This window comes from Callospermophilus lateralis, chromosome 3 (genome assembly GCF_048772815.1).
Source record: "Callospermophilus lateralis isolate mCalLat2 chromosome 3, mCalLat2.hap1, whole genome shotgun sequence".
Lineage (NCBI taxonomy): Eukaryota > Metazoa > Chordata > Mammalia > Rodentia > Sciuridae > Callospermophilus > Callospermophilus lateralis.
The window spans coordinates 185,354,518-185,379,682 of record NC_135307.1 but is presented as its reverse complement, the minus strand read 5'-3'; the positions used below and the strand labels follow the sequence as shown (position 1 = coordinate 185,379,682).

General features: G+C 42.4%; 1 protein-coding gene and 1 long non-coding RNA gene across 7 annotated transcripts in view; one reads left to right on the top strand and one right to left on the bottom strand.

Annotated features, from left to right (window-relative positions):
- Window positions 1-24,961, bottom strand: LOC143395841 (uncharacterized). Of its 2 annotated transcripts, XR_013090823.1 has the most exons (4): window positions 24,742-24,961; window positions 20,377-20,489; window positions 19,434-19,560; window positions 1-340 (listed from the first exon to the last, which is right to left on the bottom strand). It is a non-coding gene; the product is annotated as an uncharacterized LOC143395841 (long non-coding RNA). The 2 variants fall into 2 exon arrangements; XR_013090822.1 differs by lacking the exon at window positions 1-340 and having other exon boundaries at window positions 18,806-19,560.
- LOC143395840 (guanine nucleotide-binding protein G(s) subunit alpha) overlaps window positions 1-25,165 on the top strand; it is a 48,932-nt gene that overhangs the window by 4,445 nt on the left and 19,322 nt on the right. The window lies entirely within an intron of this gene.

Below are 25,165 nucleotides of genomic sequence, written 5' to 3'. Positions count from 1 at the left end.
CATCAATCCTGCAGCAAACTGTTCATATCTGGGGTCAGGAATTAAAAGTTTTAGAAGTTTCCCTTTACCCCTCTTTAATTTGTCTTCAGGGGAAAAAATTAAACATAAGAAGGAAAAATGTTAGGATACTTTTGCTCCTTGGGTCTTGGTAGTCAAGCAAGTTGGGATACAGCATTGTACAGAAAACAAGCTGATATACGTTGGGCCAAAGCTGGCCTGTGTTACCTGCTTCCTGAAACTATAGCAGTGTAGCTTGTCAAACCAGGCTACTTTCCCAGCAGGCTGGCTTCATCTTGCTGAAGTGACAAGAGAGGTATCCCATCTGGGCCTGAGTTATTGACTGAGGAGAGAGCAAAGAGGAAGAATAAAGACTTAGTTACACTTAGGATAAGAACTTTTTGCTAAATTTCTAGTCCCAACACGTGAAACAAGACATCCACACATTCCTACCACTGAAAATGCAGGTCAGGTGTCATCTTTTGACATGGTTTCGAGTTTGTGCCATTCATATTCATCCATTGCTTTAAGAATGTGTTGTTTACGAGCATGTGCTTCCTATTTTTATTGCCCAAATACCTTACCCACATTACAAAGAATCTTAAAATTTCTATCTGATAATAGATTATTTCCATGTTTTGTTGCCTTTTTAAATAATTTTGGTGGGCTACACTTTTTTTGTTGTTGTTTTTCTTGTTTAACCTCATTCAGAAGTGACTCCTTGTTTTAAGAATTGAAGGGGGCTACTAGATCAGTTTCTTCAGTTCTGCTGCATTTATTAAAATTATACAGGCAAATGCTATATATAATAATGGCCATTCTGCTAGGACACTTTATGCAGTGAATCACAATTAATTGTATGATAATTTATTTATGTTGCCAGGTGCAACAGTGATGTGCAGCCCACCTTGTAGAAGCGTTCTTACTTTTTCTTTTTTTCTTTCTTTTTTTTTAATACAGCTATTTCTCATATTTAGAAAGACTCCACTGAGCTGTTTGATGTAGTGGGAAAGGCATGGCTTATCAGGTTACAAAATTTTAGAGTTAAAGAGATCTTTATTATTTTCCCTTCTCTCTCTCCCTCAATAGTATTCATGCTTCTCAGAGGCTGAAATTCGGTCCTGCTTTTTAAAATCTAAATCCCCATAAATAAAAATAATAAATAAATAATAAATAAATTAAAATAAATAATATTAATAATTTTTTTCATGTGGATAGCTTAATTTTTTAAATTTTCCCACATTTTCCACCATGAAAAACTGGTTTTAAGCAAAGAGAATTAGTGCTGTCTCCTTTCTGTACATCCCCTCCTGACTTGAAAGTGAAAATCTCACTGTTCTCAATATTGTTGTGACTAATAATGATAATAATAACACTCTCAGATTGCATTTTACATTTTTAAAAGTCTTCTATCTAGGCACATTAGTCCTTTGAAACAGTTCTGGGCAATAAAAACATAATAGGACCCCATTTCATGGTCAAATAAAGAAAGAAAAAATATCAGGGACTTTTTCTCAGAGACTTCAAAGGTAAGTAAAGGACCTGAGGTTTCTATTTCAGATACCATAATGCTTACCAAAAACATGGTAATAAGCTGTATGGCATTATTTAAGTGTGAAGCATGATTGCTGTAAATGTGTTCTGTGCTCCTAAAATCCCTTGTCAGTGACAGGTGTCTAGTAGTCTGTTGCTTTCTGAATTACAGCCAGGCCCTGCCAGATCCCTGGTTATAAATGTCCATTGAGTGTACATGAAATGTGAGCTACTCATTTCTGAGATACCTGTCATTGCTATAGTGATATTTAATTTCCACATTTGCTTGAACTCATCTGCCAGCACGGCAGCACTGCAGTCTTAGTTTATTTCCAGATTTTCTTTAATGTCTTTTTTTTTTTTTTAATTCATCAGTAGTTTTCTTTAGCAGAGTCTAAAATTTTTCTTTTTACTCAAGTTTCCAATTATAATAATAATAGTAATAATAATAATAAATATTATTTCCAATAATAGTAATAATTATTATTTTAAAATAAAATGCAGTTGCTTTCACGCATAGCTCCTCTACATACCTACCTGTGCAGTATTAGGGTGTTTAGAACTCTCTGGACCTAATGAGACTATTAAAATAATGGCATAATATTTTTCATAGTTTTTTTTTTTTCTGTTTTAAAAGTAGTCCTTGCTCTTAATTCAGGGATAATTCCCATTTAGAAAGAAATTACCTTTTGTTTATGCAGAAAGGTTGATATTAAACAAAAATAAATTTCTTTTTAGAGAAAATAACCTAATGTACCAGATTTTAAATTCCCAGTACTAGGCATGCCCCATTTTTCAGAGTCAATTTCCACTCTGAAATTCACAAACACACACACACACACACACACACACACACACACACACCACACACCACCCCCAGTAAAATGGCAGCTCTTCCAATGCCTCTGCACAAAATACCTTTTAGGAGACACATAAAAAGCAAATGAAAATTGATTTCTGAATTTCTTGGGGTTTTGGTTTTTGTTGTTTGTCTAAAGCAAAGATGGGGTTCTTCCCAAACCTACCCTGCTAAGGTTTTAATGAATTGCAAAATTGACATGTTATTTGCCCATTTTAATATTAACTTTCTCAGGAGGAGGAGTTTTCGAAATAGAAAGGACAGAACCAATTGATGCAGCAGGGTCTCAACATTAATTAAAGCAACCAAAGGGAACTAAAAGCAGTGGTGAATCTAATTAACCTTCTCTACCCCTGGTGGCCCCCCACAATAGGAACATGAGTCCTCACACCCACCATAACAGATTTCATTGAATTGGACTGGATGAATCTTTGATAAGATCAAGCTCTCTTTAGGGAGTGAGAGGAAAAATGGCTCCCTTTTTGGAGTGCTACTGAGGAATCTTCAAGTCCAAAGGAACCTCTTCACAACTTAGAAAGACCAGTGGGAATCTCAGATGCCAACTGGCCATGGGGTAGGGCTAGACCTGGCCCTTGAACAAGGGGGGTTTCCAAAACAACTGGGAGGAGTTTTTTTTTTTTTTTTTTTTTTTTTTTAATTCCTCTAAAAAGAAAGCAAGATACCAGACGTGAAATGACTTTGGAGAAATCTCTAGAAGGCTTTTGAAGGATATTCAGCTCAGTAACTGGCCCCTAAATATTAAGTTTATTTTTAGAAAATTTATTTTCTTCCTTGATTTTTTTTTCCTCCCTGCAGAGGTGAGGGTGTGGTTCAGCTTTACTCCCTATCTCACAGGAGACTGTTCACTTCCAAGATCTAGAAGTAGCAGGAACCTCTGTCTCCCTTTCTGTCTCTACATTTCAGAGTACACTCTTTGTAACATTTTGTAAATGAAGCTCAACTCAAGCAGTGGACAAATGGCACCTTATCAAATTTATGATTGAAAGTGAAGTCACTTTCAAGTGGGAGATGTGGCATAGAGACCAAGGGATAGCTATTTTACTAGTCCTGAGAAGGTTTCACCCATTACCCTGCTTACCCCTTCCCCTTTCTCTTGCTCATTATTAGCTTCTGTCTGTAAATCAATTCAATACTGTGACTTATCCCAAGGACTTGAGCTTGAATTGTTCTATGATTTTTACACATGTTTTAAAAAAAAAAAAAAGTGTCTTTAGTTTCCTTCCCAGCAGCTAGATGGTGACGAAGGCCAGACAGTGGGAATTGAAGAGGACAAGACCTCCAAGAAAGAGGTAGGGAACCACACAGAAAATGCATTTCTTTTATATTGTCAATCATCACACACACACTGTTGAGGCATGGGGTCTTTGGTCCCTAACAAGTAGAAGACACACCTTTCAGTTAGAATGACTTAAGCAGTCTTACACATGTGACAACTGGGAGTTGTAACAATGAAAGATTGTTAGGCAAGCAGCCTGTGACAGGGGAGGGTGCCTCTGCTGTACTTACTGAGAGGTAAAAACCCCAGATGCCTTGCAGAGTAATTGTTAAACCTCAAGAGAATTCACAAGTATTCCGATTTGTGGAGTTCTGCCCACAGACCTTGAACATCGGATCTTACTAAGTGTGTTTTAATGATTCAATTTGGGGTGACGAGAGAGGTATAAAGGTACTATAAATTGCTATTCGATTTCAAATTTATGATGAGTCAGTCAATGTTTCCGACACTGTCACACATTATGTGTGTGGGACAGAGTAAGTACTTTAAATTTCCTCTAATGAGTTGATAATGGGGAAGAAAAACCTCATGTACCTACTTTCTCAGAAGTGTCACTATGAAGCTTTCACAAGCTCAGTGTCACTGCCAAGGGAGTGCCACTTCTTACAAAGAAATCAGAATGTAGCCAGCAAGAGATTCACTCTGGTTCTTGCGTCTCCACTCAATCAAAAGATCACAACACCTCTCTCCTCTTTCCTATAGGAGAAATTTGTCTTGTATCAAACTGATTGCTAATATGTAAATTACTATGAAGTTTTTTTTACAGGGAACCTGTATCCAGGTAAGTTTGAAGCTGAGGGATTTTTGAAAAAGCAAACAGAAAACGATAATGCTTATGATGATACACAGACATTAAGGCCAGGCATTGAGATATAGTCTGGGAACCAAGAAGGGCTGCTTGATACACCTTTGTCAAAGGAAATAGGCACAAGTGTCCTGCATCCTAGCTAGTATCCATCCAAAGTCCCTGGACTTCTGGGACCCCCATATCCGAGCCTCAGTTTCTAGAGCTGTAAAAGTAACTGGTTGATTTAGTTGATGCAAAACAAAACAAACAAACAAACAACAACAACAACAAAAATCTATCAAGGATAGATGGTCTTACTTGAGAAGTGTGTAAGTACCTACTCAAGTTGCTGGGACTTGAAAACATCCTTTCAAAAATATACTGTTTGTAATCTGCAGCTATCTATTGCAATCCACAAGTGTCAGAGAATTTAAACAGAAGCCCTATGGGCTCCACCTAAAAAAAGGCATACCTTATTTATAACTGGCCCCTTGATTTCTACCCCCATAGTGGGCTTTTGATATCTTAGGAAGTGTCCATCTAATTCCTGTATATTTGCTGAAGAGCATTACTAGGCTTGTAGGACATTTAATTAACTTATTATAACTTATTATATACGTCATTCAAAGGTTCTTCTGCCCACTGCCACCAAAATATGAATGCTTTAATGACTGGCTTTAGAAGGGGCTAGAGATGGAGAAGATTAGTTGGTATTTCAGGTGGCCACTAGATGGTGAGACAGTATAAGACAAAGGAAAGGTGACACAGCTATAGTACAAAGGAGAGGGGACAAGAGGAATCAGCAAAGATGGGGAAGGATCCTAATTCACATTCACCACATCCTCCCACCCCAGGATGGAACCCCAAATTAAATAGGCTGCATATCTTTAATCAGACTCAGGTTTTAGCTTTTAGGCTGTGACTTCTCTCTGTTAGCTATATGCTGGGATTTTAGGAGCACTTTGGGGGATTCTTCTCAATAGAGGGGTCCTCCAAGCAGCTCCATTAACATTTTATCACGGAGGTAGGGTTGTCCAATGCACTGTAGGACATTTAGCAGCATCTCTGCCCTCTAGACATCAATCACAGACACACCCCACCCTACTGCCCACAACCACCACACATGTGACAACACAAACTGTTTTCATTCATAGCCAAATAGCACCCCTGGTTGAGAAGCACTGCACCAACATTATCCACACCCAGTTCAGGGGAAGTTAGAGGTCATGGGTGTCATAAGTTCCACATCTTACAAAAGTCTTCAGAGGGAAGGTTGTCCCTCCAGTTAGTTCTAACCAGTTGACAATGTTCATACTTAACTTTGGCGACTACATTCTTGGGTAGAAGCAAATTCCAGAAATCTCAGAGAAGGTTAGCCAGAGAATTACTTCAAAGAAGTAAGCTATAAATTGGTCTAAGACTCCCCTCAGCTAATCAGTGGGTGAGTGGAGTCAGGCTGTGATGTGAACCCTATTTGCTGGATCTCCTTATTCCTAGGCCACAGGAAGCCAGCCTACCATATGAAGGTGACTTGTCACCTTTAACTGGTAGTTGGGACAGTGGAAGGATGCCTCTGAATGACTATACTGAAGAAGTTAAAATAAATTTTTTCAGAAAGAAAACGTAGTGCCCATTTCTCCCATTCTAAGGTTCTATGCCCAATATCTCTTAGCATAATCAGAGAATAGGATTAAATGGTGATTTTAAACAGTGGTCTCCCCACACTTTCACCCACTTATAACTAATCTGACTCTCCCAAATAACCATTATGGAAGGAAACTAATTACTTATTTATTCTATTTGAAGGCCAAAATATTTTATTTTTGCCCCCATGTGGTCTTTATTCAACAGAGTATTCAGCTATTACACATGCATCAGGATTTGATTTTATTTTATATGGTGTTGGGAATGGAACCCAGGGCTTAACAAATGCTAAACCTGCACCGTTTCTGAGCTATACCTCCAGCCCTAATCTTTTTAAAACAGGTTTTTTTTATTTTTATTTTTTGTTTGTTTTTTTCCCTTAGAAAGTTTGGAATTTGTACCTCTAACTTCATTGCAAAGACCAGAAAAGTAAAAATAAAAGATAGTAACCACTCTCCACTCCACAGAGGCACATGGATTTAAACACTTTGTTTAGGGGGGGAGTTGTTGTTGATGTTTGTTTGTTTCTTTTGTGGTGCTGGGGATTGAACCCAGGCTCCTGGCACTCTACCACTGAGCCACAAACCCAGCCCTAGCTTTTAGGATTAGGATTAGGGGCAGAAATGATTGTTAGTTTGGCAAATTACATATTGGACTTGGGAAATTAAAAGGATTATTTGAAATAAAATCTTGTCTTCAGACTAGCTTGCTATGCCCTAGGTTCAGCTGAGCAAAGAGCCCCTTAACTATGATACCTCCTTACTACAGAGTACTAGAAGTTATTCAAGGCAAGCTTTCAGATTGTTGATTTTGACATTTTGCCTCGGACCAAGTACAATCTCTTTCCAAGGAAATGCTTAGAAGACTCTAGGCAGAACCCAAAAACAAATGCCCCAGACGTTAGGGGAAAATTTTTTTGAAGTGTATTGCCAGAAAACTTGTAGCTATTTCTAATTAAGAATTGATGTGATTTTTTTTTTTTTTTTGATTGTTAAAAAGGAAAGTATAGTAACTAATTTTTTTTGCAAAACAAATGGCCAGGCAGGCAGGATTTCAGATGGACACTTTTGGAGGGCTCCCATTTCCAAGGCTGAGGCTCTGGCAAAGTCCCTCATAGGGTCTAGTACCTGTGTAGCACTTAGGAAATTGTCTGTCCTAGGGTAGTTTGAGTTTTGAGCTTACTGTGATTACACCATGTTGCCCCAGTGGGGAAAAGAGTCAAATCAATGAGGAAAGAGGTGAACAGAGGATGCCCAACTTTTGGGGGCTCTAGGATAGTGGAAAGAGAGCACTGGCTTAGAAACTGGGGGTGGGAGTCACATCCCTATGACCTTGGTGATTCTAGCACTTAGTTCTATGATTCCATGCATTTGCCAGGTGACATCTAGAGAAGGCAAAATTTTGATTCCTTAAAGTATTGACAGTATTTATGATGATTCTGCTGAGTATTCCTGGGGTTCTGCCATGGTCAAAGAAGGGGCCTACATTTGATGGTCCAAGGGGAAGCCAGCGTGTGCTTCTGCATTCAACTTTTTAAATACGCAAGTGTACATAAAGTTCTGTGATGTTGAGGTAGAGCTAGGGAAGGGGACTCAGAATAGAAACTCTTTCTCAGGTGGAGAGTAGATCTTAAACTCTTGCATCCATCTTGGTCTAAGACTCAGACAGACAGGTGGCACCCCCAACTTTGATCCCCCATGTCAAGATCTGACTTGAGATTTTAAGGCAGCTCCAACAGGAAGTCAAATCTGCTGGGAGGAGGTCCTGCAAGCTCCCTTGTGTGGAAAAGGGGTTTCCTCATCTTCCTCAGTAGTTTGCAAACTTCAGAAATGGGGAGACAGAAATCAGCCTCCTGAGGAATTCCCTACTTTTTCTTTCTTGGTTTGTGATCATTCATATCTCTTCTCTCTTTCTCTCTCTCTCCCTCCACCTCCCCTTTCCTGAATTTTTTTTTTATCAATAGGATTCTTATTAGGGAAGGGGCTTTCTGGTAAGAAATATATTTTCTTTTCTTTTCTTTCTTTCTTTTTTAATGGAAAGAAATGAGAAAACCAACTATACAGGGGTGGGAACTAGAAACAATAAAATAAAGCCAGACTCTCAGAAATGGCTGGCAGATGGCGCTCGGCTTTCACTGTTGAGAGCCTAGCTCTTCAAAACTCTTCTTGCCCTGCGCCAGCGCCCAAAGCTCAGCTGCACATCCCCCTCCCTCCCTGATCCTCCTTCCCAGGATGCAGGCAGCCCCTGATCCTCTGGCCTGGGGTATTCTTTAAAGGTTTCAATGGAGCAATTTATCTGAGGACAGATTCTGGTATTTTAATTAGTGACTTTGTAGACCTTAGTTAGCTGCAGGAAAACACAGTAGGGGGTGACCTCCAAATTCACAGTTCCTTGCCCTGATTCTGCTGGGAACCACTTTGAGACCTTGGGCAAATTTCTTGGTCTCCTGGGTCCCTCCCAGTTTTCCTCTATTGGAAAAGAAGAGGGGGGTTATCTTTCTTACATTAAAACTTTTCTTTGTGTGTGTGTGAAAAGTTTTAAGTAGAAGAGTTTTGTCAGTACACACACACACACACACACACACACACCCCACCCCACCCCCACACACCACACCCCCCCACACACCTTTGAGTATCTGTTCCAAAGTGACAGATTTGTATAAGAATCAAAGTGGGACCACCTTTTGTCCTTTGGTAAATAATTAACAATTCCTGGTCCTTTTCACTGGGAGCAGAGGTGCAAGGAACTTCCTTTCCCGCCACAATCCAGGGCTAAAAAAGACAAAGGAGAAGAGGTCCTGCTTCTATCAGAGGAACTCAAAGAGCCTCTCTAGGGAGGGAGCATTTGAGACCCTGTGGGAAGATGAGGCGGAGGAGGGAGTAGAATTTGGGTGCTTATGAAATGCCTGTTTACAGAAATTTTTTTCAGGGCCTCTGAGATTTCAAGGCTAAATTTGAATTTCTGTCCTTTCCTCAGTACCTCCTATTCCTTAGTACTTCAGCCCCCTGCCTCCACCATGCCAGGATATTCTCGTTGATGTTTAATTTTCCCTGTCCAAAAATGAGACCCCTTCTCCATCTCAGGTCCCTCACTGAACTTGGGGCAGGCCCCTTTGGCTTCTTGTTTCCAACAAAAGGGAAGCTGGGGCTGATGGGTCTGGGCCTAAATCCCTTGGTTCCAAGAACAGGTATTATTACCTTTCCCTTTTACCCTCTTTCCCTCCCTTCCTGGGGGGGCTCCTGCTTTTTGGCCCTGAATGCTGATTCAGGCAGGTTAGCCACCCCCCTGTAGGTGCCATGGTAGATGGTGGGACACAGGTAGGCAGCTCTTTCTAGCACCTTCCCTGGCCCAATGGAGCTGCTCCCCACCAGAGGTCAGCAGAGAGCTAGAATAGCTGGTTGTGTTCACAGGAAGTGGGGACCACTTAGAATTCTCTAGACCAAATGTAAGAAAAAACTTTGGCAGAAAAAGAGACCCATATTTTTGGGGTGTTTGGGGTTGGAGTTAGCTCCATTTGGGTCCCTGGGGTCTTGGTTTTAACACCATTCCTGCTATCCTGGACTTTTGGGGGGAAGGGAACTTTGCTCCGTTATTTGTTGGGTTTCTTTGCCAGTCCCCCCTCCAAATGCCCAAATCTTCTCTTGTAGGGGACCACACCCACTTAGAACTCTCCCTCATGGGGCCAGACTGCCCATTTTCGCTTCCTCTAGATCTTGGAACCCACACTTGGGCCTGGCCCTTTTTCTTCTAGAAATTGTATTTATTGTTAAAATGACATTATAAATATTACAGGAAATCCCCCTACCCTGCCCTTATCCTGCTATGACTATTTCTCCTTATCTCATGTTCTTTACCCACACGTATGGATGTTTTTAAGAAGGGTATTTATTAACCATGGTATGTAAAAAATTTTGTATTTAACACCCCCACCCCAATGCCTGCCCCAGACACACATTATAGGCCAGTTTCCTGAGGAGTCACCCGGGTCCGCCCTTGTTGCTTACAGTCTTTGATTGATTCAGTCCTTTTACTGAGGTGGGAAAAGTTAAAACCAACTCCATTTGTTCTTAATTGTAGAAGGAAAGAAAGAAAAGAGAAGGTACAAAAGGAAGGAAAAAGATAAATAAGCCCAGAGGTGAAAAAAGAAAGTTTTGAAGGAGTGGGAAAGAAGGAAGAAAGAGAAAGAAAGATGTGAAAAGTCACTTTTGCCAAGTTCAGCTTTAAGTACCAGATGAGTTTCCTGCCCTCTAGAAACTTACAGTCTGCTAGAGAGGATCAGATTGCAAATAACTAAAGCTGCTCCAGGCGGAGCTGGAGAATTGCCAAATGGGAGCAGCCCAGGGGCTCTGGGGAAGAGGAGGAGGAGGGGAGGCAAGCTCAACAGGTGGTGGGGCATCAGCCCTTCCTGTCCCACCACCCCACAAGGCCATGTGGGTTCTAGGAGCCATGGAGGAGAACAGGATGGGGCCACCTGAGTCCTCTCAGCTCTAGCCATTGCCCTCTCTCCTGATCATAAAGTGATTGTTCCATTTTTGTCTTATTTTGAAATCAGGAATACCCTTCCCTTGTCCCACAATCTGATTTTTCCAAGTGTTTTCACATCCTTATCCCACTTAGTGGTTTTGTTTTGTTTTAAGAAATCTGACACACAATGGACCTTTTTGTCCTTTAAAAAATAAATCTAATCTTCATGAATCTTTTTATTAAATAATCACCCAGAACAAAACAAAGCCAAAGCCTTAGGTTAAAGGCAAACTGTATACTAAGTGGACATCTCTGAAGTACAGGGCATCCTTTGAATTTTACGCTAAATTCTTGTTGTTTTCTCTTTCTTCTTGCTTTTCTTTCTTTTATTTCTACTCTTTCACCTTGAAAAACAAGTATGTTCATTAGAGAGGGTAGATAATGAGGGAAGGTGAAGGGAAGAGGGGATGAGGCAGAAGAGGCAGCTCAGCCAGATGCAAATCTGGAGCAGCATGGGTGAGGAGGATATTGCCTCAGCTGCTTCTTTGTGACCTGTGCTTTATTCATAAGCTCAAGTGAAACAAACAAACAAACAATAAAAATCCTGTCCTGAGTGGTTGCAATAGGATCCCATTCTCTGAAGTTGGGGGTTTTTGTTTGAAGCACAGCCACCGAGGCCAAAGGGGTTTCCCAGGCTGACCCGCTCAGCTCCTTCTCATGGGTGAGCCTCCCAGACCAGGAAAAGCTCCCTCTCTTTCCCAGTGCCAGGAGTTAGAAATGTGTTGATAATTGATTTGAGCAGAATTTGTATTGCTTTGAGACTTAGTAGAATAGCCGATTAGGGGCCAATGCAGGGAGGAAGAAACAATTGCTGTTCTAATAGCCAAGAAAGAGACCTCACCACAAATATGGTCACACAATGGGCCTTGTGTGACATCTGGAATTACTGGGGAGTCGGGGGTCATGGGTGGTTCTTTAGGAAGGAGGAAAGAAAGAGTGTTGGGAAGTGTTTAATAGAAATTTAGAATAAAATGACATGCCCGACTTAGGAAAAGAGTACATCCATCATAGTTCCAAAATGAAAACAGTTGTTACAGTTACTTTTTCAAGTTTTTGACCATTGGCAGGTCTGAGGTTTCTCACACGAGAGGGTAACGTCCAACTTGGCAAAGAGCATGGAATATTGGCTAGTCTGTGGCACACATGCACCCATTTTCCCTCACTGATAAGTTATTCCTAATTTTGGGTTAACTTATAAGTCAAAATAGCCTTGTTTCCTCTTTGCCTCTCTAGTAGCACCTCTCAGCACGCAGTAGCTGCTCAAGAATCTGCTACGCCTCTCAGGAGGATGAGTCCTTGCCGGTCCGGTGAGTTTGCCTTAATTTGGGCATTTTTATTCATTCATTCATTCATTCAATATACACAAGTTGAGTTCACAACATGTGCCCCTCCCAATGGGGAAGACAAAAGTGTAAGACATTGCCGCCCCCTTCTTGGTCCACAGTCAAAACCAAAGCTAGGAAGTTAAGGAGGGTGGTCAGTTTCTACAAAGGGATCATACTGAGAGTAGATAACAACAATTAAGAGGATGGAATGATGGTCAAAGGACATCTTTCATCAGCTTTCAAGAGATCTCTCCAACCTAGTTGAGCAAACCAAATCAGAGTTTACACAAAATTATTGTGAGTACTGAAAATTAAAATGCACAAAACCCAGAAGGATCTACTTGGGTCAAAACAACCAACCTTGTCTAGACATTTGACAGGCACAGCCATTCAAATTTCCATGCCAGTCTGAGGCTGAAAGTCTGAAAAGGAATAGCAGTGAACAGCAGTGACGAATGCGATCTAGCTACAGGGTAAGCCTTGGCCTTTGTTGATAACCTTGTCAGAGAGGTTCTGGTGCTGGCCTTGCTTCCAGAAGGGGTTCCAGAGCCTAGCTTAGGGATGGTACTGAGAGCTGCTTTCAACTTCCCTCTTTCATTTCTTCTCTATCTGGAGCCAAACTATGTCTTCTAGAATCTTCCAAGTCTAAATTGAAATTCCCTTAGAAGGTGGGTCCAAATTCTTCCACTTAACCATAGGATCTTCTGCCCATGTCAAGGATTAGGGCTCTGCTGGTGGGATGGGGAATGTCTAAGGTTTGCAGTCAGAGGTCCTGGAGTACCAGAATGTTCTCATCTTAGCTCCAGCCCTCCAGCTTAGCCTCACTCCTCTATGTTAGCTCCTGCAGTCCCTCTTAGATGCTGAGCTCTGGCCCTCTCTTCCTGTTTTCTGAAACAGACATATTCTGTATTCAGATACTCATTAATTCCTAGTCTGTGGAAAGAACAGCATAATTTTAGTCTCCAGAATTTTATTTCCAGTTTCCCATCCACAGATATTCATCTGTTATCCTTGGAGTGACATCTTATCTATACACCTCTGCATTGTTCAGCACATGATAAATGAGCTTTATATATTTTTAAAATATGCATGCGTATATACAGATAGGTTTTTTAATATTATAAACAAATCAGGGAAAGTTGTTTTGTGTGAATGGCTGAACTGAAGGTACTCCTAGATGAGTTTTGTTCAACAAGGAGTGAAATTCAGATTGGTAACATTATTAAAAATTGGCTTCTCCTTGAAAAACACCACCCCCAAAGGGAACTGAAAGAGAAATGCCTGAATCTTGTGTTCAGGGTGCTTAGGGATGAGTCCTTGGCCAATTTGAGAAGGGGAGGTTTGGCCCCAGGCCTCCTTACCTCCCGGCAGGGGCTGTGTTCTGTTCAGTTAATCCCATTAGCTGGCAAAGGCTTAGAGGGTTACTCTTAAGGGACATTTGCATTTTAATAAAGAGCTCTGTGAGGTAAAAAGCTGAGCAAGTCACATTTTTAATAACGGGGGTCTTTAGGAGGAGAATTCAAAATGAGAACATTGGGTGGAATGGGGAGAGTGCTTTGGGGGCAGTCACCTGCCCTCCACACTCCCCTTTCCTCTGCCCAGGGCTATGTCTGCCCAGCACACCCAGTTCAGTAAGTGGGCTTTCCTCCTTGTGACCCAGGACACAGGGACCCCTGCATCCCCACAAAGCAGCAGTCCTTTTCTGCAAGTGAATACCCCCACGAGAATGGCAGTTGGGTCCCAGTTGCTGCCCTTCAGTGCGGCCTTACTCATCCGGCTCAGGCTGGTAACGACAGGCCCCAGGCTTCTCAACATCCAGGGCTGTGACACACAGAACAGTCAGGAAATAAAAGAGGCACGAGGACTGTATGGTCACTCTGCTTTCTTTAAGAAATAAATAAAAAGAAAGATCCGGGGGTGTAGGGAGAAGGAAACAGGGGATCAGACCAGCACACAGCTGCTGAACGATCAGCCCCCCACAGTCCTGTGGTTGTCACCTGGGAGACACTGGTGCCCAGCAGCCTTGGGATTGACTTCACACCTCAGTCCTGAGTTGTTGGGAGCTGTCGGAACAGCCAGTGAGCCAGTGGAGGGAGGCCTGGTTTGCCGTTACCTTTCCAGATGTTGGCATGCCCTTTTAGGAACCCAGCAGCCTACCAATCTAGCTCCCCAGTGTAGCTTAAAAGGGGCCTTTCCAAGATGCATGGTCTTTAGGAAAAGGAAATTAAACTAATGTTGAAAGCTCCAGACATAGGTTTCCTTAAAATAAAAGCAGTTGAAGGCTAGGATGAATATTATGAATCCCTCTAGTAATATGTATTTGCATATGTCCCATGAGTTCTAACAGCAGAGTTCAATATTGCTCAGGGAGGTAGATTCTTTTGTTTTGCCTTTTTTAATGTTACCCACCTGAAACACGCCTTTCAGGATGTTCGGTGTTGGCTAATGGGATTAGAATAACAGCGTCATGAAATGAGATGAAACTCCAGACAGACCCCTAAATACTGCAGCATCCACTGTGCACAGCAAACATGCCCCTTGTACAGCTTGGTAACACTCATCTAGGAGCAGGGTGAGCAGCTATGCATATAAGTTATGGCTTTATTTCACACACAAGCAGGCAGGCTGCCGGCGACACCAGACAAGCAGTCACAGCTCTCTCGAAGCATGAGAGGCACTTGGATTTTATCTTCCAGATCAGACCTCTTCACTTCCTTCAAAATACCTTCTTCCTATCCCTTAGCTAAGTCAGCAGGGAGAGTCAGCCTCTAAGTTTTGCTAAATCGTGTGCCCTGACAGTGACTTATAATTAGGAGACCCTGCGTGGAGCTGAAGCCCCGCGGCAGCAGCACCACCACGGTTCTGGTTCCCGGTTCCCCGGTGAAAATGGCCTCGGCGCAAAACACGGATTTCTCCCTATCCTCCCAAGCTTAGGATTCTGTTTAGAATGCTCTGCTTCCAGCTGCAATTCCCATCACCAAAGGGCCTGATTTCAAGCAGAAAAAAGGACCACTTTAGCCAGTGAGTGATGGGAAGAGGGATGGAGAGAGGGTCATTTCAACAGCAGCCAAAGCAGCTGTGCCATTTCCCTGACAGCTTTTTAATTATGATGAAAGAACAAGATGGTTTGGTTTTTACAGAGAGGCTTGTGGTAGGGGAGAGGAGGGGGCCTCTGAAGGGGATGTGGGGTGCAGAGTACAAAGCACCTGTCACTGAGGAGTGATGGGTATGCTTGGAGGGAATCCAAACCTTCCCTACCCTCCGAACAGCACCAGCCAGGTCTTCGGGCCACCTTGCTCTGACAGAAAGGGCCTGAAGGGCAAAGAGGAGCAACTTGCTGGTGCTGGTTACTCCCTTTCCCGTCAGGAGGCAGGAAGATGTGCTTCCCACCCACAGGCCAGACCTCAGCAACCCCGGCTAGAGGGCTTTCACACACCCCATTGTTGAAATCATGTTCTTTAATGTCAGGTGCTAAGTCAGATGAATGGTTCTTGTGGACATTCAAGGGCCTTGGAGCTAGAGGTAGAGTTAAGCCAGCAGGCCTGGGGACTGACATTGGGACATACAGAGGCAGTGTTTTAGTGCTGCGGAAAGAGCTGGAGAAGATGTGAAGAGGTCACACTCAACCCAGGCAAGAATGAGGGAAGGCCCCTGCATCCCCTTCCATCTCTGACCTATAATCTTAGTCTAGTCTCAGGCATAGGCACCAGTGGCTTGCTTGCTCCAATGGGTCTTTTTGTATGTCTGAGAAATAAAAGTGAATCCTAGACTCTCTCAGAGCTGGAAGGAGGATTGGCTTCTGGAATGAGAAAGTAAGGAAAGAGTATCAGGCAGCTGTGGGATCCTAGGGAGGAAGAGAACAGAAAGGAAGAAATAGACATAGAAGGTGCATCATTTGGGGCTTTCTGTTGCCTCCCTTCCCGGTTTTAGGGCTCCTTCCTGCATGCAGCAGAGACTGCAGGCTGTGCTGAGAGCCTCTGCCGAGGACTGCATAGAGCAGGAGAGGCGGCTGGAGCCCGCTCGGCTCGGCTGCCTTTGTGTGGTGGCGAGGTACACGCAGTGTCTATGTTAGAAGCGCTGTCGGCTTCGGATAGCCCCCGGCCTTGAATTCAACCCTAACTGTCGGGATTTGCCACCCCCCACCCCTAGAGGCACACTGTGCAGCAACCTCCCCAAACAGTTGTGATTTTGTGATTTTTCTGGGGTTCCTTTTTCCCCCTCACTCAATTGCCAGGCTGCTAAGACACTTGTAATTTTGATTATTATTAACAGGCAGCTGATAATGAAACAGCAGGGACTTAGGGCTTTGTGGTAGGTGCATTATGGACATTTACAAGTAAAGCCACTTTATTTCTACACTTAATCAGAGGATTAACAAGCAGAATACAACATCTGCAGAGTCTTACGGGGAGGAGTGGTCCTGGAGCCGGTGAGGCAGCACTGCAGGCAAACAGCTCTTTCCCCAGAACAACTGCAGCCTCTCTGCCCGAGCCAAGTCCCATCACACATGTGTCCCTGTCCCCGTGCACAGAGATTCTGCCTGTCACAGAGGTGGAGAAACAGTGATCTAGCTGATTTTAATGGACCAGTTTAGGGGAAAACACTTTTAAAACATGTTAGAACCCATCTTTTTTCCTTTTTCTACATGGAAAGCAATATTGAGGCTGGCTTTTCAGTCCAGAGAGAGAAGGCTGCAAGGCTGCATCCTGGTTATGGCTTGGATGCTTCATTGTAGAAGGATTGTAGTTTAGAGAAAGAGGGGGAAATCCACACAAAATCAGTTATAGAGGTGTATTCAGCCTGGGGTCAGAGGAAGTCCATGTTAACAGATTTTGTATTTGCAGTATCCGAATAAGAGAAGTATTTAGGATGTGTGCCATGTTAAAAATAAGTAGGCATTTTGTTTTTTGAGAAACAGTAAGGTGACCTGCTAATGTGAGGTAGTAGGGACTGTAATCATGTGTGAAGAACTGGTCTCATTTTTCATGTCAGAATTAATATTGGTTGAGATTAGATGGCTTCTTAATTTAAACCATTTACATTCTATAGTGCACAGAAAAGAAGGGCTCTCAGCTGCTTCCTGGCAGCAGCAAAGCCGAATAAATAAGGATAATATAACCCCAAAGACCCATTCTTTCATTTGTCGCTTCGCTCTTGTAAATTTTGAGTCATTTAAGCACAACCTAAAAACTCATATTTTCATTGCTAGAAATCTGTAGCTTGTCGTGCTCTTCTTAGGGCTCTTCGGCTACACATTTCCTATTCTGGTGCTTTTCTGACTTGAGCTTTTGTCGTCTTGACACCAAAGCATTTAGTCAGTTTGGTTGAAAGTTCAATTATGAAAAAGCATCTGGATGTTTTGTCTACAAATCAACCAGTTTGCCTGAATGTTTGAGTCCACCAGCTCATTCAGTCCACTGCCCCCAAGCCACCCTAGCATAGCCCAAATGCTGAGGTAAACTTCTTTGAGGGAATCACAGAAGCAGATCTCCAAGCCAGTGAGTGCGAGGAAGGGAGCAGATGCCCCCTCTGCAGTAGCCATCTGAAGTCGCTGCAGAGGGGCTATGGGGATGGTGGGGATGAAGGAGCAGGCAGGTCTCTACCGCAGCCGTGGAGAAAAAAACAATGGGGAGAAGAATCTTTATGGCTAGACCCTCAGCAACATCATTATCCGAATCAAAATTTGTGTAGTGCCTGCAGCCATCTTAGAATTTAAAGGAAGCTGAAGCCACCCACCTTCATTTTGTCTTAGGTTACAACCAGCTCAATCTAGCTAGTGAAAAATAAAGATGAGAAGTCTTCTTTTATAGAAAAAGGAAAATGTCCATGATTTCTTTCCTTGAGAAAGCTAATCACCCCTGCCCATCCTTATCTCAGAGTCACCAATGTTGAGACTAGATAATTAATTTTTTCTCTTTTTCCTCATCTTCATAGACAATTTGGACTCTTAAAATTGCCCCCCCCCGCCCCCGCCTGAGATCACTCAATGCAGTAAAAAGCCAGGCAGGTGGGAAGAAGGGAGGTAGAAGAGGGAGGTAAAAGAGGGGTAAGGGCTTTATGGCACTCGTTTCTGTTTGCAGACAGCTCAGTCCAAAGGAGAGCATTCATAGTTCCCGCACACTGTTCCTGATCGATCTCACTTCACTTCCCTCTGGGGTACAGACCTCCAAAGCCAGTCTTGATCCTTTATTTTTATGTTAGCAATCACAATACCCTGAAAACATGTTTTTAGCAGTTTAGCATGCACCGAGAATTCCAGGGGAAAAAAAGGGTCAAGAATTGATGACTTAGATTTAATACTAGTCCCATGAAGCAGAACTTAGAATTCTAATAATGTATCTTTGCTAGACAAATCAATGACACGTTTCTGAAAGGAAAAGAGTGACAGCTGGCTGATTTTACAGAATCATCAGGTATTGGGAGGAAGGTTAGCAAGGTTCAATTACTGTGAACCACAGGGGTGTGTGTGTGTATATTTGTTTCTCTGTGGTTTTCAGGCTTCTTCTTTTTTTTTTTTTTTTCATTCGCAAATTTGTTGTTTTGCTTTCCAGTTTTTAGAAATTATGCATCTATATTTTTTCTCTCAAAATCTCTTCTTTATTTGGCATCCATTTTAAAGAAACTAAATATTTTGTGGTAGGCTTCTATTCTTTAACCATTATCTTAGTTCCCTTTCTTCCTTTGTTTTTTAGACAGAGTTCCCCTCTATATGCGTTCTTTGCTCTCCACCCAATAAATCTAGTAGATGTGTAACTTTGCCAAGTTAAGAAATACACATTTATTGAACACACTTAAGAATGTGCAAAGTTAATGAAATATAAAAGTATTTTCCACTCTAATTAAAATAGTTGAGTCTATTCGAGGATCACACCAGTCAACAATTTTAATAGTCTTTTCAACTAACTCATGGCATTATTGTGATGGTATATTTAAAATAATCACTGGTTAAAATTAATAGAAGAAATTCACTTTTCAGGCTGAAACAACTTAAGGTCATCCTGTTCTGAGGTGCTTCTCAGTGGCCTGGGTTAAGTAACACTGATTTGGGGGCTTTTAGACTTCGGGCTGCCCTTAACAGGTATAAGTAAATGGAATATCCATTTAACTTGAAGAGCAGATGTCTCTTGGTCCCAAAGTTGTATATCAACTTCGTTGGTATGGTTCAGCCATCTGGCACCATCTTGACTCAAGATAGGGGTCTAGGGCCTTTGTTGCCCGCAGTGAACACAAAGAGCTCCCTCTAGGTCTCTCCTGACTTGACACAACCCAGATGCACCTTCTTGCTTCCTTTTCCTGACCAGGGCCCTGTGCTCTGGCTCATCTTTGACATTTCAGAGTCACCTGGTGCCAGTATGCAGACATCGCTCCATTACCCCAAGGTGTGGTGTTCGGCCCCACCCTCCCTCCTCCCATTGCCACATTCTCAGGAAAGTCAGCCACCTTTGTGTGTGACTGCTGATTCCTCACCTCAGGTCCCACAGGGAGCTGGTGAAAGCTTCGCCTTGTACCCCTACCCTCAAGGTGTTCATATCTTCCATAGGTGAAAGGTCAGTTTTCCAGAGTCTTTATTTCTTGGTATTATGTCATTACAACCCTGAGATAAAAATAGGTATAATTAGTATGTTTCAGTTTAGACTCTGCATTTCTGGCTTTGTGTCCCTTCTTCTAATAATACCAATTTTGGTGACACATTTCCTAGAATTCTGGGCTTGCTTCTATCACCAAAATCCTCCAAGAGTCCAACTGTAGGAAAGACCTGTTTACCCTAGAACCTAGGAGGATTTGGTCACATTAGATTTCTTTTTCCTCTTTTCCTTGCAGGTTCACCTCCATTTTCTTGTTCTTTGATCAGGCAGCCTCAGCTCCATTTTCCCCCAACACTGACATTTTTGTGAAGCCTCAGCACACATGTTCATCTGTGCTTATGGCAAAGGCTCTTTCCTGGTTGGCTCTAGAGTCACCACCAGTTAATTGGGAAAAAATTTGAGTTAGGCATCACAATTTCAGCCAAGCTGGGCATACAATGAGTACACCTGTCACTCTAGCCAGTGTCCAAAATTCGGCCCCATGGATGACAGCTGTAGCATTTTTTCAGCATGAGCAATTCAGTATTTAATGTTCTTTAGAAAAAATAAATCATTCCAAGCTGCTACTGTTCACCTATTAGCCATTAGGGGATTCCTGGGGAGTTGGGGAGGGGATCTATAATTCGATTGGCTAATAGGGATAATGTGCCCTTCCCAATTCTTCCTTTTTATTATTGTTATTAATTACTTTTTGCAGTTCTTGATCAATTCTCTTAAAAGGCAATTTCTCACATAAGGAGAACAGGCTAGAAAAACATCTTCTGTAGCTGCAGGCCTCCAGAATGAGAAGTCAGATCTTCTTTTCATTTCATTTATATTTTTACCTGAATAGTATAGGTACTGCTTTCCATGGTCAGTGGCGCCCATTTCTTTTCTCTTTCCATGGTAGTTTAAATTAACTTGTCATCCTAGACACGTCTTAATTTAAGATTAAGTGCTGGAAAAAAAAAAGTTCATCATCATTCAGACCTTCTCTTTTCATGTAAATATCCCTCCAGAGCAGCACACATTTTAAACATGTCCTCCCAGTAACTGGCCCTTCTGTTGCCTGGATCCTAATAAATGAATTGGCCATCTGCAATTAGTCCACATTGTACAAAGTGTTTGAAGGCCGAGTCCTCTGCCTTCTGAAAGAAATTGGCTATATTTAGTTTATAAAGCAAGTCTGCTTTGTGTTCTTTGTAAAGTCAACGACATTCTTTCAATTTTTTTGGTGTAATTAGCACAAAAGAAGTTGTAACCTGAGAAGGTAGTAGGGACTAAAGCAACTGAGAAGAATGTTCAAGAAAGTGGGCTGAGGCAGTTTTCCCAGTACTGGGCAGTATACAGAGACCCCAGACATGACTATGGATAGAACTGAAGTCTGCAGTGCAAAAAACATCCCCTTTTCATATGATCCCCAGCCTGGTTGCAAATGCTTGTTGCTTTGGCTGCATGATTCTTTCTTCCTTGTAACTTTCTCAGAGACCTCAGAAAGTCACAGTGCCATGTGGGCTCTGCTATTGTTGACCGGACTCCTCACAAGTCAGGCAGAGTGCAATTCATGCTACCAAACTCTCTCAAGCAAGGGAGTGAGGGCATAGCTTCTGGGCTCCCCAGCAAACACTGAAGTTTGGCCAAATAGAAATTTAGTGGAAACAGTGCAATAGCAGGCTGCTGCTTGTGGATAGCTACCTGGCAGGGAGGATCCAGCCTTTCTTTTAGGGATGCTGTCCCCCACAACATAAAAAGGGAAATAGCTGGAGCTAAACTATAAATTACACATTTTTCCATTAAGTGCAATTTAAAGTTTCTCTTCTCCAAGGAAATTTTGTTGGAACCTCAGCTTCACCTGTCTGGTTGAACCAGGTGATTTTCCTGTTGTTATTTATTTAGTAAGGTATTGTTGGATCAACAGAGCAATCAATGAAGACTTCAGAAAGACCCAATTACCCTCATATTGTGTGCTATGGTTTTAAGCACATTGACCACTGCACCCCTACATTAGTTTTAATTGTTGGATATTAAGAAAAATTTCATATGACCATGTAGTTGATTTCAAGACTTCTGAAATGAAGTTTAACATCATGTTTAGTTTTGAATACAAGTTTAAGTTTACTTTGTGGTTGAATTTATGAACTAGTGACTATGACAAGAAAAAAATAATACCCTAGATGATCACTATATTGATTTTTTAAGGAACTCTTATGGTCATAGGTAATAGAAGCTTCTTGCAGGGATTAATTGAGACTAGAAAGATGCTTCTTACAATACCTGTGTTCATCTCCTATGTGGCATGGGCTTCAAGTAACATTTATTTGTAGTAGCAGTTTCAGTCATTCTAGTTAATTAAAGTGCAGAATGTACTTTGAAGACAGAAAGCACCGTGGAAGCACTAAATACTATTATTAAAAGCTTATAACTAAAGTTTCTGTTTCAGTGGAAACCTATTTATTGTTTCCTAGGTATATGTGCGCGCGTGCATGCGTGCGCGCGCACACACACACACACACACACACACACACTCTTGGAAAATAGTTTACAATGACCCCAACAAAGGAAAGACCAAGGAGAACTCTCTTGTCTCAAAACTGAATTACATTATTAAGCATGATATTTTCAAGATTCTATGTTGTAGCAATTCTGTTGCTTCTAAAAGCAGACTAGGCATTCTTACTTAGGAGGATGCACAGGAGCCAAGGAACACAGTAAAAAATATGAAGCTCATAGGATTATAGAATTCAAACTCCATTACTGTAAAATACAGAATGTTGGAAAGAAATATTGTTGGGCCATTTTTCTGTTAGGAATGACACCATCTGTTTAAGTTGTATCATTAAGTGATCTAGTGTTTTAGGTTAGGGATGTGTTATTATCTCAACTTGGTGGTTTTGGCATGAAACAAGTCACCTGAGCCAGGAAGGGACCTGTGTCCTCCCAGAACATTTTATACAGAGGACATTCTGGCCTTCTAGCCTTCTCTGGAGCCTCAAGTTTCCATACATTCCATTCTCGCCCTGAGCCAAATGAGGGGCCCTTTCACCGGAAAACTCTCTAGACTGGACAGCACAAGAATTATGTTAATGGATCTCTCTACTCTCACCACATAAACTAGGCACTTAAAATGGCCATGACCCCAAATAAGTTACTAATTCTTAAGACATAGTCACACATATTAACCTCCAAGGAAAAATTTTAAAAAAAATAAAATAAAACTTTTAGAGTTTGGCTAGGTCAAATACTAGACCAAAAACTAGAGATAGTGCCAGCTGACCACACCAGTTAAGTAAAATCTCCTCTTTTGCTTTGTGTCAAGTGAAAACAGAAAACCCAACAGACCACAGACCAGCTTGTGTTTCAGAACTCTTGGTGTCTTCTGCTTACCTGTAAACCCACGATTCCACCTGCTGCCATTTATTTACAAAGTAAATGCTTTATTTGTCTATCCATAGTTAGTCATAATAATATATAAGTGAAACCTACACTTAATTTTTTTTTTTTTTATTTTCAAGGAGAGCTTGCTAGGTTAGGAGTTAGAAGAAATAACACCTGACCTTGCGTTACACATTTCTAGGACAATAGTCCCAATTGTGCCTTGCCTAGAACATGTGTTGCTGTATGCCATGGGATAGTTTCACTCTTTTTAAAGTTCAGATGTGATATTTATCTAAGAAGGGAAGGCAGTAGCCCAACTCAGGGACTTCCACATAAGGAGACTCTTCATTATATTCATTGTATAACTGTGTAGCTTACTGGCATTAAGTATCAAGGTTGTATTGGTTACTATTTACCTTGTGCCTTTTAAATATAATGTATTTGTTTTTTGCCACATTAGAAGCAGGAAGGAAGATGCTTTTGAGCAAATGGAGCATAACAAAAATTTCTGGCCAGTTCCTCTCTCAAGTCTTAATCAATTTAAAAAATGACAGTCAATGAATCAAAGTCAACCAAGAAGTTTTTATGTAATATACGAAGATGTAAAACTTAGGCCTTGTCTTTAAGTAGGTGCTAATGGAGTTGATGAATGTGAGCGGGTCATGATCTTTCCAAATAGCCTTGAAATCATTGATAGGAAGGTTCCTGTCACATTTTTGTATGAGTACATCCAGGGTATTGGTTAAATATTTTAAACTGTTTCTGTTTAGGTGAAAAAGCATTAACCTGGAACAGTAGTTCCTTTGAGCTTTTCTCAAAAGATGATATATTTTTGCATGGAGAGAGGGTGATAATCAGAGCGTGACAAAGACCTGGTATATGTCTGGCAGTGGGACCAGCAACTTTTCAGCAGTTTAAGACAAAGTCAGTGACCGGCAGAACCCATGAGGGAGGGCAGCCTGCAAGTGAGAGGGTCTGAGGGCTAAGTTTGTCTTCCTTTTCTTAATTCCAAGAATTCTTTGGTGACTGTGAATTGCTTGTTGTCCTTTAAGATCCATAAAAATTCTGATTAAAAAAAAAATCTGGGGGCAGAGGTGTACTTGAAGGGATCAAGCAAAATAATATGCAACATCTTTATCTGTCACACCTTTTCTTATTTTGAATTGGACAAACTGGGGGAAAGGAGGACCTCAGTTGTCATGTGGCTTGGTTAGCAGTTTCTTTCTATTGTAAAAGCTAATTTAAAACTATACCCAACAGTTTGCCCAAGGCCTCTGGAAGCATCCAGCAAACCCCCTGTAAACCTGGGGACTATTTGTTGTGTTTGCACTTGTAGATAGACTTTCTTTTAAAATTTTGCCCCCACCCCAAACAAGTTTTGTGAACTCTTTTCAGAAGTCAAAGAAAAGTTACAGTTGGAAGAGAGGTTGTGGTTACTCTGTAGATCTGGCTTTAGTGGCGTGTAGGGCTGTGTCCCATTCACGACCCGGGCAAGGTCGACCTGACCAACTTGCTTCACCAACTCATCGGGGCATAAGGTGGGCATGGGGCAAAGTTATTAAATGAATGAATGAATAAATGAATGGTACCCAAGTAGACGCCCAAGGGGCAGCAAGGCTCTGGGAAGAATGGGCCCAGGTCCAGTGGATACAAACTAAGTGCTCCAAACCCTAACCCAGTGCTCTCTACTACATTCTAGAATGCAGACCAGAGAGCGGACAGGACATTTTCGAGTTTTGAAACAGTCTTCCAATAAGTTTTGTGTTCAATAAACGACTTTTCCCTCTGTTCCAGAGACCCCCGTGGCGCCCTAGCGGGGCCACCGCCCCTCACACCTGGAGGACCTGGAGGACGCCATGCGCCCGATTCTCGCCACCACCGCCTGCTTCTGGCCTCCGTGTCGGTCGTCGCCTGCTGCTGCTCCAGGAAGATAGCTTTGCGCGCACGTGGCACCTATCGTGCGAGGATCGGAGCCCCCCTGGGCACTAGGAGCCCAGGGGGGCTGCGGCCCCTAGCCAAGCGCGGGAGGGTGGGGGGCAACCCGCGCTGGCAGAGGCTGGAGGTAAGGAGGCGCGGCAGGCGACGCCGCGTCGCACACTTTGCACGCCGCCCAGGGCTACACCACTCACCGAAAATTGGGAGGCAGGTTTGGGAGGCGGGGTCGGGTGCCCACCACCTTGTGGGCGCTCGTGCCCCCCGACCCCACACCCAGCACGCCCCCCATGCACACCAGCGCCGCCCCCGCACCGGCCTGCACCC